The sequence below is a fragment of the Caloenas nicobarica genome, chromosome 2, assembly GCF_036013445.1.
Source record: "Caloenas nicobarica isolate bCalNic1 chromosome 2, bCalNic1.hap1, whole genome shotgun sequence".
NCBI classification, from domain to species: Eukaryota; Metazoa; Chordata; class Aves; order Columbiformes; family Columbidae; genus Caloenas; species Caloenas nicobarica.
Genome location: NC_088246.1, coordinates 123482555 through 123500115, shown reverse-complemented (window position 1 = coordinate 123500115; position 17561 = coordinate 123482555). Strand labels below are relative to the sequence as shown.

Here is a 17561-nt window from a genome sequence, read left to right as displayed (position 1 = left end):
AGTTCAGTATTCTCATACATATGGAATGTATTATTGTTTTCTTTCCCAAGATATGCTAAAGACATCAATTAAACTGCCATGACTTCTTCCGTGGGAAAAGGAAAATACTGTTAATATTTTGGAACCCATCAATACTTTTCCTTCAACAGTCCCAAGAATGGGAGAGGGTAATGGGACCTCAGATAGCTCCAGTGTGTCCTCTTCAGAACCAGGTAAAATCACTAGTGGAGGATTATACTAGGAATGTCTATTCTCTACTTTGAGATTAACAGTGTTCAAGGACTCCAAAAATCTGTTTTGGTTTCATCATTTTTTATCTACATACTTGTAAGGCCCAAGATATACAACACAGCCAGACTCTGTGCTACAGAAGGCATTGAAGTGCTGGCCTTGGGCCAGTAATTATGAGAATGGTGGTCTGAAAAGAACACTGAATTATTTTGACCATGAATAATAAATATTGTCATGGTTATTAATTCACACATAGAAAATAAGCATGGATGGTCTTACTCACAGTCACTGGATTTATCTCAAGATCAAGATGCTTGTTTTAGATAGTTTTTGGTCATTTAATGCATTTGTTTAGACTGAATGTCAAATTAGAACAAATTGTTAACTGCGACTCATGAAATGTCTGGAGTGTTTCCAGGTATTAGTTTACCATTTCAATTTATAACAAGTGATACAATTTAAAGATATATAGCACATAACCCACTGTTAGAAAAACTTGCAGCAATGCAGAGAAAAATGTCTTCTGAATCTACCACTGTGTTCTTCTGCAATTACAGTGAAATGTTCAGTATTCTCTTTCCCATGAAACATTTTCGTCTGTTAACCTCAGACTGTTTCTTTCCTTCCATGGCCATCAAAATTACCTTCAACAAAATACCACAGTATCAACACACACATAATACAAAAATCTTCCCTCTTCCAATACAAAATGCTAATTTCATGGTAGGATTTTATTTGCTGAGGCCTGCATTGTTTCTTAGGGGAAAAAAGTCAATCTTGATATCCAAAATGTAAGGAGGGTGTGCATATATAATCATGACTTATGAAATGTACTATATTTATCTGATACGTGTTTAAATAAATTGAATTTTTTAGACCTCTGAAAGACTGCTAACATTTTCTTTAGCAACTGGATCACAGGCAATACCAGTTATTTGATTTAGACCATACATTCAAGTTTTAAATTATACTGATTAAATCCAGCATTCATATCTTCATATGTTATGTTACATCTATATTATTCGCATTATACCTTATCTACTATATAAATAAAATTCATTTTTAAGAATATGAGATGAGAGGCAGGCATTTCCTGGAATATTTTATTCAATAAAGGCTTATTTGAAAGACCATATCTTTAATGTGTGGCTAGGAATAACTGCTGCTGAATAAATTAGACGAATAAGGCTTCTGTGGGCATGCACGTGAGTCTCTCACTAGTTACAAGTTTGTATTCAACTCTGTGTAACTACACACTGTAATTTGAATTTCAAACTAAAAATTGACTCCTGCATCATGGAATTGTCAATAGCTGCTAATCTTGTATTTCATAACACTGTAACACATTCAAAGAGTTTGTAGAAAGGAAAACATTAACATTTCTGACCACTAAAAATGTGTGTCCATGAGAGTCTTGTGCTCTCTTTATATATGAGTAGTTCAAGCAAGTTCTTGGCAGATTTGTCACCTCAAAATTGACATCTAGTCTAGTCGTCCGAAGCTTGAAACATATGTGAAATTATAGTCTTGTTTTACAAGTTTGCAGTTGTATTGCTTGGTCCAGATCTTGTATTAATTCTGACATTCAGGCACACCTGCCTTTGACAGCAGCAAGGGCAAAGACTGGTAAAATGAGAGAAACAAAACAGAAAGGTGTTCCTGTTCAGTCTAAATATTTTCAATGCTTATCATTGCCAAGTTAGCAAAGTTCAAACTATAGGTTATATTGTATTAATTAACAAGAAGAAACAACAGTTTAGGACAATCTCTTCAAAGTAGTTCTCGGCTGTTACAATCGTGGCACATCACGAAGGTCTGATAGAAAAATATACGCAGCTAATAAAAATAATATGAATAGTTGAAAACAAGAACAAATATTTTGACTTTGCACAAAATTTGCTTTTTTAGATTCCATTTGGGTTAGAAACTTTCAGTTCCCTTTTCATGGAAATGGTGGAAGGAGAACAGTCTGGAGAGAAACATCCACAATGATTTCTAACACCCAAAATGAATGAACAAATGATGCTTTCCCTAGTCATTTATTCAATAGTAATGGCTGCACCATTTTTATAAATCAGACTCCGAAAATCTCTCTGAAAACGCATGTTTGCGAAAAAAAAATGCCACTGGAGACAGTGTCGATGTATCACACATTAGAGGTCAGAAAGCTCTTGCTATTTAACAACAAAGCTGTAGAAATGAAGGGATGTATTTCCGTGAAATAACAAGTTTTCTGTTCTGTCATCAGGAGATTATTAATGCTTTTAAAAGTGTGGATAAAACCCAGTTTTGAGCTTAGCATTATTTTACACATTATCTATAAAACATTTTATGTTCTGTATCTAATATGCTCCTACACCTACACAAGCATTATGTCAGGAATATCTTCACTTGAATCTTTAACAAATGACAACACAAACCAGCTGAATTATATTTTCATTTCCCAGATAATTTTTCCTGGCCCAAAGCACAACTCTTGAACAGTTTTAGGTTCTTCTCTTTAAGTCTATGATATAAAACTGATGTTGAAAAGCAATGTTTTGAGCAAAAGGCAACTAGTCTGAAACAAAAATCTCTGACACAAATTATTCGCTACCCAGCCAGTGATTCTGGCTGTTCGTAGCCCTGGAGCAGAAGCCTTCGGCCTCAGCTACCCTTGCTGCCATGGGAGCAGGCTCAGATGCTCCACTGTTACACACACCAGTAACAGGTTCATTCTACAGGCTGAGGCCTTTATCTAAATTGAGTCTTACACTGAAAAAAAGTTGTTTTCTTCTAGGGTCCTAGGAAGGCAATTGGGGATAGAGGATTGACAAGTGTCTTCAAGAAAAGATTTGTTTACTATGGATACACAATAGCAAGAACTTTCTAAAGCAGTGTGGAGGAGGTGCACTTCTTATTACTGTCCATAATTTTGGACTGATTTTTTCTCGGACTACCTACATGCTGCTTGCAGGTGCTGAGTGCCAGCTGTCAGCGTCACAGGGATGAACCTTCTCTTAAACAAGTGCCAATCCTCTGAGTAAACTCTGTTGCCTTCCACAGCTTGGTGCAAGGTTATCTCTGAATACAGCCAGACCTTTTGCACTGCCTGGGAGGGCTGCTCATAGACTTGCAAAATAGTGCATGGCTCCAGAAAGGTATCTCTGCATTCCTTTAGTTTCTCTTCCTTTTCAGAGAGAGGAATGTAAGAAAACACTGGTTTGGTTTAACAGATTTCATTCAGCCTTAAAGTTTCTTTGACTGAAAATAATCAGCACTGTCTTCAGTTTTGCTTCTAGTCACTTTTATACATCAGCATTTTTATCAGTTTACTATTAGCCATACCTGAGTGTGACAGTAATTAAGCAATTCACCCATCATTTTGAGAACATCTGCTGTGCTACAGCAGGAATTTCTTGTCAGACATGAAAAGCTCTTTGTAACTCATACTGCTCTTCAGCAGTCAGCATACTACTCCACTGTCCTGAAATCAATTAAATTACATGATATGTTAAAAAAGGGTACGTTCTCATTAACAGTTCCTTGATTTGGACTCTGTGAAGAAATCTAAGGTAATTCTGCTGTTTGTCATTGGCTCTAGACCATGTTTTATAAAAATCTCAGTATTGTTGGAGCATATCTTGGGTGTAAATCTATCACCTTTTCATGAGACAGGAAACAGTATTTCTAGTTTTCCCTTTACAGGCTAAATCCATCATCTGCCTCTCAGAGAAAGTGTTCTGATATGGGACCTGGAAAAGCCTTTGTGACCAAACATCTGGAGTACGTTCTCTTTTTCAGTGTCAACTATATGTTTGTAACAAAGATGGTTAACTAAGACTGTGCTTTCCAAAACATACTATCTCCAGTCACCAGAAGGTACCATGATTTTTAAATTAAAGTTCTGGTAGGCTATCTCATCTGTCTAAAATACAGTGTCCTGTGACCCATTCCTATAGATGTGTACAACTTTTTAATTTATTGTGAACAGCATATTTCTTTTATATCTATCTTATTATTTTTTTGTTTTCCTTTGAAAAACAAACACGTTGCGAGTTTGTTGGCTCTGACATATTTTTAACTACCATCTGTCTTTATTTCACTCCTTCCAGAGATGCTCATAAAAAGTGTACTTTTACTCATCTATTATTGCACTGGATTTACGGTTGATAGCAGGAATAGCAATGGCTTAAGGCAAGAATAATTCAGATGAATGCTTTCTCAGACTTCAGAGCTTTGCTGCATGTGAATTCACAGATGAAGTACCTGCTTTAAGCTAGTTTTCAAAGTCCTTAATGATGAGACTGTCAGTGATGTGAAATTTTGTTTTCTTTACTTACATTAACAATGGAACATCTTTTTTAGATGTGAAGATCTACAGATAAAGAATTCGAAAGCGGATCTTTTACCAGAGTATACTCTATGCGATGCCATTAGGTCTGGCTGTGAGCTGGATGCAGAAAAAGAGAAATCAGAAATTACTAGATAGTACCTTACCAGGAACTGATGTAGACCTTCAGCATCTAAGATTCCAGATACTGGATCATTTCACAGAGATGGATGTCTAGTTTTAATATAACCATGAGCCAAAGCACAGGCTCACTTTACTCAGAAGCTGTGATTTGTCAGAAATACCCATAAGCAAAAATCTCTGGTCTTATGGTAACGAGGAATAAAAATAATGTTTCTTTAATATCCATATAGGTACTTTTTTTTTCTGTTACCAATCTCTTCTCTCAAGTCTAATATGAAATGAAAGTGGAGTATGGGTCCTGTTCTTCTAGTGCAGTGATCCCGCTATCATTCTGTTGTGCAAATTTGGCTTTTACCTGTGTCAGAAAACCAGAAATCCCATCAAACTTTAAATTAAACACCACATAACTTTCTGAGAAAAGAAACAACATTGGGGCAATAACATTCTAAAGACTAAAACTAAAAGAAAATTAAGCTGAACTAACAAATTCAATAATACTGCCTTGTACATACAAAACATCTAATTCCAGAAATAACATTGGTGGTGTACCAATGATCATAACATGTAACAGTAACTGCATCTCTTTTTCTAATTATGTTCTACTTCAATATCCTGTTTGCAGTTACTATCTTCCACTGTCATCTAGCGTTCAAAAAACTTTCTGCAAATCTTTGGTGATTACACAGAAGAATAAAATACTATTTTTTCCCAAGTTCATTTAAAAAGTTTCAATCAAAGTAATTCCTAAAGTTTGGATATTAAGGTTTTCTTCTGTCTATATAGTTACTCAGACTTGCAAAAGTCTATGCAGCTGAACATGTAGGCCCAGCAAGGAAATACGAAATGGAGAGGTAGTACAGAGCTTTAAAAAACAATACTACTGCAGAAGATGGCGAAAGGATCAGGGACTGTGGATCTCAGTTGTGTCAGGGCTTTATGAGAATTGTGGACTAGAAGAAAGCACAGTCCAAGTATCTCGGTACAATTGCAAGGAAGAAATAAGTAAATGTATCTAGTGAAGAAGAACATTAGGACACATTGCTAAAAAAGAACCCAAATAAACAAAATCGACTAAAACTCTAAATTGCCAAACCAAGTACATGCATTAAATATATTTCATACTTTCTCATAAATTTCCCCTCTTTCCTACATAAATAAGAAAGCAAACATGACATGTTTCCATCGTGCACTCTAGGGCACTTGCAAGGTATTTCAGTGAGCACACTGTTTCAGTTTGCACAGGGAAGAACAGAGCCATGTCCATAGCTACTATGTTTAAGTCTTACTCTTCATAAACACCCATGTTTATAATTTTGAGTAGCTGACTGTGCCACCTAAAATGTTGTTTTAAGAAAATAAAAATTTTGTTCCAACAATATTTTTTTGTTATGGTTATCTCTGTTTTTTGAATACAGCAATTTTCAATTCGAGTATAACCTTGGAACACATTAAGTAGTGCCCACAACTTTAATCCTTTGTGAAATGAAGTATACGTATCTAGTAAAATACCTAAGTATCAGTACTTGAACATTTGATATCATACTACATTGGACCTCTAAATTTCCACCTGCTCTTCGTTAGAGCATTAGAAATATTTGAGGATATGTCTTTCTGCATATAGTAAAAGACTTTCAGACAACTTTGCAATCAATTATTGGACTATAAGAGAAACTGAACAAAGATAAACTTCCTGGAAACCCTCCTAACCTCACCAAGGATTCTACATACTATATTCTAAATCAGAATTCAGTAGAAATTGCTAATATTTGCCTTTAATGAAAAATGGTAAAAGGCAAATTAACCCTTGCTAAATAAGATCCTGGGAAAATAATTAAGAACCAAATAGAAAGTAAGAAATATATCGCGTAGGACTGACATGCAAGCTGCCAGGCCACTGTGTTGTTTTTAACGTATACATTCACTTGTCTGTTCTGGGATTGTTGTCCCACCATATTTCCTAAATTTTTTTTTCTAGAAACAAAATCCAAAATGAAGCATGAAAATTTATGAAACCATATATCAAGAGTGGATCTGGATCCTGGATATGCTGCACACAGTCTATAATTAAAGAAGAAAAAAAACCACTCCTATCATCAAACTCTTCAAACTCCAACACTTTCTTTCAGATTCAAAATATAAAGACTAGCAATGACCTCTAGTGTTGTGGTTTAAATACTGCAATATAATGCTGCCATCAGTAAACCACAGGATCCATGGAACAGCCAGGTAATGTCAGACTGTAGTATCCAACTATGTGGTGTAGCACAAAAGAAGCTCTTTTATGGAAGAGAAAATGCCTTGTCGATTAACTGAAGTTGTCAGCAGCAGAAATACTCTTCCATTTTTCCTTAGAAGCCAGTAAAAACTAGCGGAATACTGTTTGGATTGATAGCGTCTGTTTCTTACGATGAGGGGGAAACTTTCTGTACTTTGTACCTGGTTCCAGAACAAGGATTGTGTATCAGATGAGATGCCACTCCAGCTGGCTCACATGCCCAGGACACATATGACAGAGGGAGCAGGAGAAAGTGAATTAAATCCCTACAAGAAGAGCAAATGAGAGGCTGTCATCTTCCATACTATTGCTGCATATACATCCTTAGGACCATTCATGGAGAAAAGACAGAGCAGTGTTGCTTTCTAAGATGGCCTTTATGCAAGCATAAGGCTATTACTGCCCCCTACACAAGCAAATGTCTCTATTGCATATTGGCTTTATCAGCCATGACCATGAATAGAACAGGCCTAGATGCACAGATGTGGTTCAAAAAAGACAGTACTAGGACCTAAATCAATTGCCCATTTCAGCTTGAGAGCAAATACTTCTCTTTGATAACACCATATAATTCTTGGCCTAAACTCTTACAGCTCAGACCTTGCAATTATTTGAGAAGTGGGATTAATTTATTTCTACAAAATATTAAAAAAAAAAGCCTACAGCTTCGTGAAATACGAAAAATTGTCTTTAGGGACAAATTGCCACAGCACAGTAGTTAAAAAGATCACATGAAATAAGCTGTGAAACTCTTATGTGGCTTACCTGAGGATTCAGGAGTACTTCACAAACAGTTGAACTGAAATCACAAAATGATCTTCCCAGTTTTTTCCAGGGCTTGCTTTGGTCACCAAGTACTGAAGAGAGTAACATTTCTTTGCCCAATTCCACTTTTGGATCTGGTTTGCTCTCACTTGCTCCTTATCTTTTTTTTTCCTAATATTTTTTTTCTTCCTAACAATGTTAAGCACACTGCTGAGTTATTCCTTACAGCTATAAGACTTTTCATGTGCTATTTACCTTTTTGATTTTCTTTAATTGCTTCTCTTTTATTGCTACTTATTGTGTAAATGTGGATTTTTTTTCTTTTTAGAATACACCTGTGCAATACTCTAGCCAACCTTTATCTGCAATTTGAGATTATTTTTATTATAGACTTTCAGAAATGTAATCCCATAATTAGAGAGAAAGCCACCATAAAACCTCTCATCAAAGGTTTGATTTTGCTAGCCCTAAATTGCTTGAAGCACTGCCGGTGCTGTAGCTGGAGCAACACAGAGCTCAGGCTGGGTTAGCCGGTTGTCAATGTCCCCTTCGCTGGTTCTGCAGCCTTGGCTGAGCAATATGACATTTCAGCTGATAAAAGAGACAGTTGCATAAAGCAAGTTCCACTCCACTTTGAGGACCTGAAATTCCATACAGACCGTTAGCATTGTGTGTTGATTCTAGGATTAGCTGTCTGCAGGAAAATCACAAAATACCCTGATTCATGCTAGAATGTACTTCACAAAATATTAAGCAGCACAGTGATCTTAGGGGTGTGTGGAAAACAAAGGCTTTTTGAGATGGTAGTCTGGACTATTTCTGAATTAGAGAAAATTGCAGGAAATGCTTCAATATGTCTCTGGAGAGCATAATGCAAATCAAGCCTAAGCAGGTTCAGATTTTAAGAAGCATCTGTGACAGATATGGGGTTTCTCCTCTTCTGTATCCTAAGGAAACTCCAAAGTTGACTTAGTGCTTAGAGAAATATTAAACAAAATTCTTTATGACAGTTTCTCCAGCTCTTTCAGAAATAACTTCTTATAACTAAGCTGGAAAAAACAATTCCTCTTGCAGATAAATCTAGACTAACCAATTCTCCAACTGGGATTTGAGACTATTTAGTGACGACCAATTCTTTTTGTATCACATTCAGAACAGGTATATTTTGCTCAGATTAGGGAACATATAAAGGTAATGAGCAAATTTGACCTGAAAAGACAAATATAAAATAAAATGGGGATGAAAATTGAGTATTCTTTCAAAGGATTTAATAAACAGTCAAAAAGCCCCAACTGTGCAATCTAGAGAGAGCTACTGTTAAGAGCCTATCCAGATTCACCAGTTATATAAAAGACATAGCTGGAAATTAAACAACAGCAGCAACAAAACTAATCAGTATTATAGAACTGCCATGGTTTAACCCCAGCCGGCAGCTCAGCCTCACGCAGCTGCTCGCTCATCGCCCCCTACTGGTGGGATCAGGGAGAGAATCAGAAGGGTAAAAATGAGAAAACTCATCGGTTGAGATGAAGACAGTTTAATAGGTAAAGCAAAGGCTGTGCACACAAGCAAAGCAAAACAAAGGATTCATTCACTACTTCCCATGGGCAGGCAGGTGTTCAGCCATCTCCAGGAAAGCCGGGCTCCATCATGCATAACGGTTACTTGGGAAGGCAAACACCATCACTCCGAAAGTCTCCCCCCTCATTCTTCTTCCCCCACCTTTATATGCTGAGCATGATGTCATATGGCATGGAATATCCCTTTGGTCAGTTGGGATCAGCTGTCCCAGCTGTGCCCCCTTCCAACTTCTTGTGCACCCCCAGCCCACTCGCTGGTGGGGTGGGGCGAGAAGCAGAAAAGACCTTGACTCTGTGAAGGCACTGCGGAGCAATAACAAAAACATTTTCTGTATTATCAACTGTGTTTCCAGCACAAATCCAAAACATAGTCTGCTATGAAGAAAATTAACTCTATCCCAGCCAAAACCAGCACAAGAACACACTAGAGGAAAAGAGAAATAGATAGGCGCAATATGAACTGGAAGCTATGAAACACTGAAAAGCTGAAGGCCATAGCCAGTCTAGGCACGGGTCAGTTGCTCTTTTGTTCCCGAAGTCTTAGAACTAACACTGGGCCTATAACAAGGCGCTGAAAATTTTAAAGACATGAAAATTGTCTACTGCTAACTAAGGAAGTTACCAGACACTCAGATAACTTAAGTAAGTCCAGGTACCTTGGGGTTGTACACTGTGGTCCATTACAAATCTTAAAATCAGGGAAACTTCAGAAGAGTGAAAGAGTACTAATGTTAGGGTAATGTTCAAAAAGGACAAATAGATGAAACTGCTTAATCTATAGTTTGATGTGATGCCTATATCACACTTTTTCTTTACAATACTAACAGTTCAATTCTGTCAATACAGCTAAAAGGCTTAACAACACAGTTAATGTTGCTCAGAAGGTTCTGTGAAAATGGATGCAAATCGGTAAATTTTAATTGACTGGGATTACATATTTGAGGAAACAAAACACATACTGCTTACTGAAGTTAGTTCCTTCACTGTTAGATCAGGGACAATATAAAACTGTATGCAGAAATCTGATTTTGTACGTACAGTGTAAAAAAATATAAAAAAGCAAACCCCAAATGAGTCTTCAAGGAAAGAATTCCCTTCCCATTTGGGGGTGGGAGAGGAGGGAGGGAAAGTGAGTATTACAGTTTTGATATATATTTCTTTTCCTGTGCCAAAATAATTATGCAGGTATTGATCTCAGTTATCTATAACTTGCTTATTTCAGTCGAAGAGAGTAATTTGTAATTAGTAGACATTTTTACGTCTTAGTTTCCATTTTGATGTCCTTCATACATTGTTTAAATACAGTATAAATACACTGAATACAATCATTTTAGAAATGTGTTTTACATTCGTTTAAGAGCTTTAGATATTCTTAACTTCAAAATAGCCTACCATAGTCTCCGTCTCTCTAAACAATTCCCCGTCTATATGGATTTGAACAATCTATACATGCTTTTAAAATGCGTAGGGAACATAAATGATATGATTCAACCAGCAGTCATCTGAGTTGCTGTATTGGAAAGCTCAAGTGCAGAGCAAATTCCAAAGCTGCAAAGCCCTGAAAGAAGATTCTTCCAACACCCACGCCTGATCTCATCAATGAATATAAAACAGCTCCTAAGAATAAGTAATGAATGCAAGTGCACTCAGAATAGTCAGATTTCTTTTTTTTGAAAATGGTTTAAAACTTAGTTTAAATTAGAATACTCCTACAGTATCTTTTAAAATAATGTAACTAGATACTTAGGAAGGTTTGATAGGTGTAGTCTCTTCTGGAGATGCAAAGAATCAACAGTTTACTCAGTTCGTAATTTCAGTTTATTCTATTAAATGAAGTCAATGACTAATTCTTTGAACTGAGACTCCGGGAGCTCAAAAAAAAATGATGGTTTTGTTTCTATTCCATTCAGAAATAAAAATTAAACAAAAAGGTCTGAATGCTATAAGTTACTAGAACAAAGGACAAAAAGTTAATTCAATGTGTTAATAGATGATATTTTCATTTAACAATTCATCTTCATGTAAGCACAAAGTGGGTTTTATATATTTGCTTTAAGGCTCTTTGTAGTTTATTTAAATATAAGTAATATAATAAATGAAAAGTTTCTGCATCTTGAATTTTCAGTTTGTGTTGATGTAGAGCCTGGGGAGGAGAGGGAAATTTACATGCTTATTTGAAAAGGGAATTAACAAAATGCAAAAAATCCCTCCAAATGTCTAAATTAGCATCTTAGATTAAATATGATCATGCTTTTCTAGCCTTTAAAAATATAGATTGCACATTAAAATCTAAATATAGGAGTGGATGTAGCCTAGAAGCATCTGAGTCTGTCTCACCGGAGTGCCTGATGAGGTACATGTCCAGGCCGGCTGCTGTGATGTTGGCTGGCTTGTGGCCTAGGGTTTCAGCTGGAGATGCCCCAAATCCCTGTTCCTGGCACAATACTGCCATTTGTATTTGGCGTTCTGTACTGGCCTAGGGGTTATAATGAGAGACAAAGTTCACTGCTGGGGCTAAGGGAGGAGCTGAAGCCTCATAGGTATTCGTACACCCCTTGGTTTATAAATTCTGTCTTTGTGGTTACCAAACCAGGAGAGTGACTGATGCAAATCATGAAAGGATCAGAGTATGTTATCTGTGAACACAAAGACCATTAGATACTTACGATGTTACTTTGCAAATGGGGACAGTATATCCTGTGCTACAACTGTAAAAAGAAAAATAAATCAGGTTGCTAGCAACATAGGCCAAATTAATTCCTGATATAACTTCTTCAACTGAAATATCTGCTTCTGTAATTAATTTTATTACTTGCAGGAATTAGACTTAACATTTAAAACTATGAATGTATATGTGAACATGATTTTAGTGCTGTAATATCAAAAAGCAAAGCTGCTGCACAGTAAAAAATGGGAACTTTATACTCAGTAATATTAAATATTCGGTAATACAACAGTACCTTTCTATAAGTTCAATATTACTGGTGTTCCATGTGGTCTTCAGTGTGTTACTTGTTTGGCCTCATTGCATTCAGTATCGTCTGTGTGTTGTGGAGAAGTGGTGGTGTGGGAAGGGTCAGCTGCTACATTACATAAATGGAGTCTCTTTAATCAAAATGTGCTACAGGGGATTTTTATAAGATTATTTAGGCTGCGTGTTTTCTTTTGAGAGCCTCTGTTCTTAACCACTTCTGAGGGTATGTCCACTCTGACTATTTTATCTGAGGTTTAAATATCCTTTATATATTTCTGTCCAGGACCAAGAACTGATGTCATGACCTAGATGTCAAATTGAAGGTAATCATCCCCTTCCTTGTAAGGAGCTTGTGCAATAAACAAGAAAAATCACTTATGAATTCAAAACCTGTGTAGTCAGAATTACTGAAACATATTGGGAAGCCACACAATGTTCAAATCACTGGTTAGGAATGATCCATAAAGGCTCAGAGGGAGTGGTGTGCTTTCAAAAATGGCATCAGCTGCTCCTGAGTCATTGACCATTCAAAAACAAATTACTGAGAGCTTAGGGACCAGTCAGTGCTCTGGAAAAGCAGCAAGAGGTGAGATAGTACTTAGTGTTTGCTATGGACTGCCAGGCTACATCAAAGGATGATCAAAGTTCTTGAAGTATCTCTCCCTAACATGCAGGAGATCTTGTGTTGTTGGAGACTGGCGCTTACTTTGTACGTTCCAGTTCAGAGCATACATACTTTGTGCTTTAAAAAATGACAGTTTTTCAAAGTGATTAAATTGTTCAGTTGCAGGAAAACCTAAACTGAAAATGAACACTTGTTCAAGATCACAAGATGCCACAAAGCCTCAATGGAGAAGGAAGGAACTTGAGTTTAAAACATCAGCACGGAATTGAGCGCAGCTGTTTCCAATATTTAAAAAAAAAAAAAAAGAAAAAAATGAAGGGAAGTTGATGAAGACAGCAACTATAAGGGAAGCAGAAGTACACAAGGAGAATTTATGGCAAGTAGAGCTAAAGAAAATAGGAAGATGTGGTTTTTTCAAGTACATTTGGCACTAAATAAATACTGACAGTATTGGTCAGTACTGGCATAGCAGATTACAATCGTACAGAAAGATTGATATGCTACCTCTCTGTTTGGTACTGAATCTTTATGACCTGGTGTTATCAGCTTAAGAGAGCTGCTTGATGGAGAAGTATTAGAGATGAACTATAGGAATAAACTCTTAAGAGAAGAACTCAAGAGGCTCAGTTTATTTGGTGCCTTGCAGAAAACTAAGACGTCTTAAGGAAACACATATGAACAGACATCTCCAGAGAGAAACAGATAACAAATGGCTGACAGTGAAACTGCTCAGTTGCTGTGATAGTATGATGGTAATTAGCCACTGTAATCCTTGAAAGTTTAGATTCACGTTCAATGTTTTTTTGTAGAACACATTGTAAATCAAACACGAGTTTTCACAGTCTTGTCCCATTTGTTTCGGGAAGAAAGTGGAGTGTTCAGACTAATTCCCATCTCCTAATTTTCTTTTGGAATTGAATGAATTCAATAATTTGTCTTGTTTTTCTCTAAAACACTATTTCTCAAAAAAGCATTATTGACTTCGAGAAATCCACCATCCCCATAGTTTGTATTTGCTAATCAACCACGCTTCCTATTTTTTATAATTTTGTTTTACAATCAGAATTTTTAATTATAAATCACATTTACAGTATCCAGTTTAATATACAAAATCTATTGATAAGTGCATATTTAAATTAAAAGAAGCAGAGTCATTGCAGTAAACTAAAAGGGCTCATGAATGCAACAGCTAAGGCAGAATGGACTACCATATTCAGGTGCTAGGTTGTATATAATTTGACAATAATTCGGGGAATGAATACTCCTAACAGATAAATCAATTTTGAGATTGGCTATAAGAAAGAGATAGTAATCTGTAATAGAAATAGGTTTACTTGTTTATTTCTTATTGGGTTCTATATGTACACTGTGTCTTAACTTTGCATTTGAATCTACTTCCATCCATGGCAGTGGTAACAGCCCTGGAAGCGCTAACAGGCTCTGCGACCCTTTCTGCCCCTCCGAAGGGGCCTGGCTGTCCCTGCTTAAGGCCAGGTCTGACATGGCACAGACTTGGGACCTGCTGGCAGGGTGCTGTCCAGTGGCTGTGTCCCCTTTGCTCAGGAGCTGCACTCAAACTTCAGCCCTTGGCCCTTTTTTGAGCTAGGTTGCAGCTTTTGACTCCACTGATCCTGCTGCACTGTGCTGGCTCTACCCCAGACCTGCCCTGTCACCATGGACTTGTCTGCCAGTCACTGAACTGGCAGCTGAACTGGGTTTTTGTCACCAGACCTCACTCTGGGACTGTGGGACTGTGCCCCTTTTCCACGACAACAGCCCCTGCAGCCTATTCCTTTTGCTCCTTGACTACAGCTGCATAAACATGTAGTTTAAAAGAGACACATTCTTTGGTACACCAAATTTAGCACCCAAAATCAAAACCACACAGTGAAAAACTACTTCAACCTTCTTGTCTGTTTTACAGAATGTGAACAAAATATACAGGTGAATCCTGAACAGTATGTGGAAAGAATAATAACCTATATTTGGTACACCACTTTGAAAATGTTAAGAATTAACAGCAAACCTGATTTAATGCTTCCTTTTCATATTTCCTGCAGCAAAAAAAAATCTTCATAAAATACTACTTCTTCAGGATGGAAGTGCTAAATACAATGCTAAACTTTTGTTTTTGTTCAGATAGCTTCATGAAAAAAAACACCCTATAATTAGTTGCTTGGCATGAAGTGGCTCTGGATCACTTCGAGAGGAAGTAACATAATGAAAGGTTACCAGAACAAGCCAGATCAACCTGCTGTGCTGGCAGCACTTTGCTTACTGCCCAGATCCTGCTTCAGTCCTGCCTGAGCTGCCTCTCAAATCAACAATTTTCCCACACATGGTGTAAAAAAATCCTGGAGTCTCATTTCATGCAATCGCTGAGAGCTTGACTGGCAGAGGTGCTTTGCCAGAAAACTACAAACCCTGTTGGCACTGCAGCTTCAGTGTTTGAATATTTGCTGCTGCTTCTCTTGCTGATCTGTCAGCTCCTCCAACTCCAAGAGGTCACTCTCCATAGTATCTCCTCAAGACAAGTTTAATGAGGCTCACTGGTGCTTCAGGATTACTAAACCTCAAAGTTACTTTTTTACCTCTGGCTTACCTCTCTGTTTATAGCATGCACAGCTCTTATTTTGTGAAGTTCTAGCTGGATGTCATTCCCTTCGCACTAAAGATTAGTCCATCATCATATTCAAAGAATTTGTGAAGGAGAAGACCATTTTAGGAGACGCAAAAAGCAGAAGTTGACATCTGAAGTAAAACAACAATTTTGACATAATCAGTGTTCTATTACACAAAGCTGCCTTGAACTGCTTTGTTAGAGACTCGTATTGTATTTCCCATTCCATCTGTTCATCATAGCACCCATGTCTTCTCAGCTCCATTCACTGTTGTAGTGTGAAGCGCCAAAGATGTCTTTCAGAATGTGGGTAATTAGGACACATTTCCCAACAAGGTGCAAAATTGGAGAGCGCTTGTTTATCAGGTGCCACAAGGTGGCAACTGGGGGTAGTGAAGACATGTTTACTTTCAAGAGCTCACAGCAGTGGTATTTTCCAATAAATAATGTCTGTACATGCTGGGACTGTTCAACATTGTCTTTAACATGACAGACAAGCAGGAAGCTCTTCAACCTGGCAGTAACAGCTACTAAGAGCATACTGTACAAACCAGAAGCCTGATCCAGCTTGTGAGGAGTAGTAGAGTTATAATCTGGTGAACCAGAAGTGAAAAATACAATTAGGTGAACGGCTGTGCATATGAAATTTTAAACAGGCCAAAGAGGAAACTTCAGGTGAGGGAAAGAAAATGCTTTATATAATGAGCCTAGCTATTTTACTAAATGCATCTGTCCTGCAGGCCAAAAAAGAGATGCTTGTGCTCTCTTTTGCACTCCTCTCTGATGTGACTGCTTCATATTCTGGTCAGAACATTGTGCTTTGAATTTCTCCTATTCCCTGACCTGCCACCTACAGCACATGTTATGGAAGAAGAGGTCATGGTGAGGCATCAGACAAGGTATGACCCAGCTGTCCACCATCCTCAAGGGATCTTTACTGGAGGATATCTGTAACTGCAACGCTGTGATCCCTACCTGTGGTTCTGAGTGAAACATGCTGCTTCCTCACGCTCCTCTCTGACGAGCTCTTCCCTGTTTATGTGGTTATATCCTCATCCCAAAGAAAAGTTCCACAGACAATGCCTTTGAAGAAACCTATAACAAGAGAAAAATCTTCAAGTCACATGTATGAGGTTTGCTTTCGTTTTCTCAGGACAGGAAGAAGAAGGCGGTTCCTACCCCATGGCTTACACTCTGCTTTGTGTCCCGACTTGTGAGCACTCACAGGACCCGTCCCTCCCCACACAGGGAGAGAGCGAGAGGAGCCCGATCCGGGTGGTGAGTACACCCGGCGCCTACCCCTCCCGTCGGAGAAGGGATGAATTTAACGTTTGTTAAACGCGGAGGCGCGCTACTGCCCGCCTCGTTACTCATGTGGGGGTAAGGCCTGGGCAGCCTGCGGCCCCCAGCCCGGGAAGCCTCGGAACGGACATCCCGCACGGCCGTTAACGGCCGCCCCTCACGAACACTCCCCGCTCCGCGCTTCAACGCTCCCCGGGGTCTCCCGGGGTGAGCGCGAGGGCGCGACTTCCGCCTCCCCCGGACGCACGCGTTACCGCCGCTTCCGCCCCGCGATTCCTTCTCCGGGCCGCCTTCTCCCGGCATGCACTCGCGCCGGAAGCGGCTGACGACAATAACAAACATCGGCGGCAGCGGCTGCGCCAGGACTCCCCGGCCCTGCGCTCCCCGGCCCGCCCTGCCCTGCCGCTCCCGACCCGCCGCCTCTCCCCGCCCGCGCCCGGGCGCCGTGACCGCTGAAGCGGTGCGCGCCCCCGAGAAGCCGCTGGGCCCGGCCGCGCGGGGAGGGCGGCGCGTCGCCGCCGCCGCAGGATGCGCGGCGCTGCCGCGGGAGCCTCGGGTGAGTGCCGCCGGGTGAGGCGTGGGCTCCTCCCGCCGCCCCGCGCCTCGTTTTGGTTATTCCCAGCGGGAGGGAAAGCGGGGACCCCCGGCGGCTGGGGCTCCGTTACTGAGAGGGCGGCCTTGGCCAGGAGCGGCGGTCCCAGCTCTGGCCGCAGGGCTGCACCTGTGGGGCGGG

General features: G+C 39.1%; 1 protein-coding gene and 2 long non-coding RNA genes across 5 annotated transcripts in view; 1 reads left to right on the top strand and 2 right to left on the bottom strand.

Moving 5' to 3' along the window:
- Positions 1–4536: 4536 nt before the first annotated feature.
- LOC135985173 (uncharacterized) lies at positions 4537–7807 on the bottom strand. Its single transcript, XR_010605761.1, has 3 exons — positions 7728–7807; positions 7124–7228; positions 4537–4663 (listed from the first exon to the last, which is right to left on the bottom strand). It is a non-coding gene; the product is annotated as an uncharacterized LOC135985173 (long non-coding RNA).
- Positions 7808–9230: 1423 nt separating this feature from the next.
- On the bottom strand, positions 9231–17243 carry LOC135985172 (uncharacterized). 2 transcript variants are annotated; one of them, XR_010605760.1, is made up of 5 exons: positions 17076–17243; positions 16502–16621; positions 15509–15657; positions 11974–12015; positions 9231–9610 (listed from the first exon to the last, which is right to left on the bottom strand). It is a non-coding gene; the product is annotated as an uncharacterized LOC135985172 (long non-coding RNA). The 2 variants fall into 2 exon arrangements; XR_010605759.1 differs by lacking the exon at positions 15509–15657 and having other exon boundaries at positions 17076–17241.
- Positions 17149–17561, top strand: part of RB1CC1 (RB1 inducible coiled-coil 1) — an 84033-nt gene continuing 83620 nt past the window's right edge. For both annotated transcript variants that reach the window (XM_065628210.1, XM_065628209.1), the window contains exon 1: positions 17149–17384. The gene's annotated coding sequence lies outside the window, so the exon portion shown is untranslated. The remainder of the gene's footprint in view (positions 17385–17561) is intronic.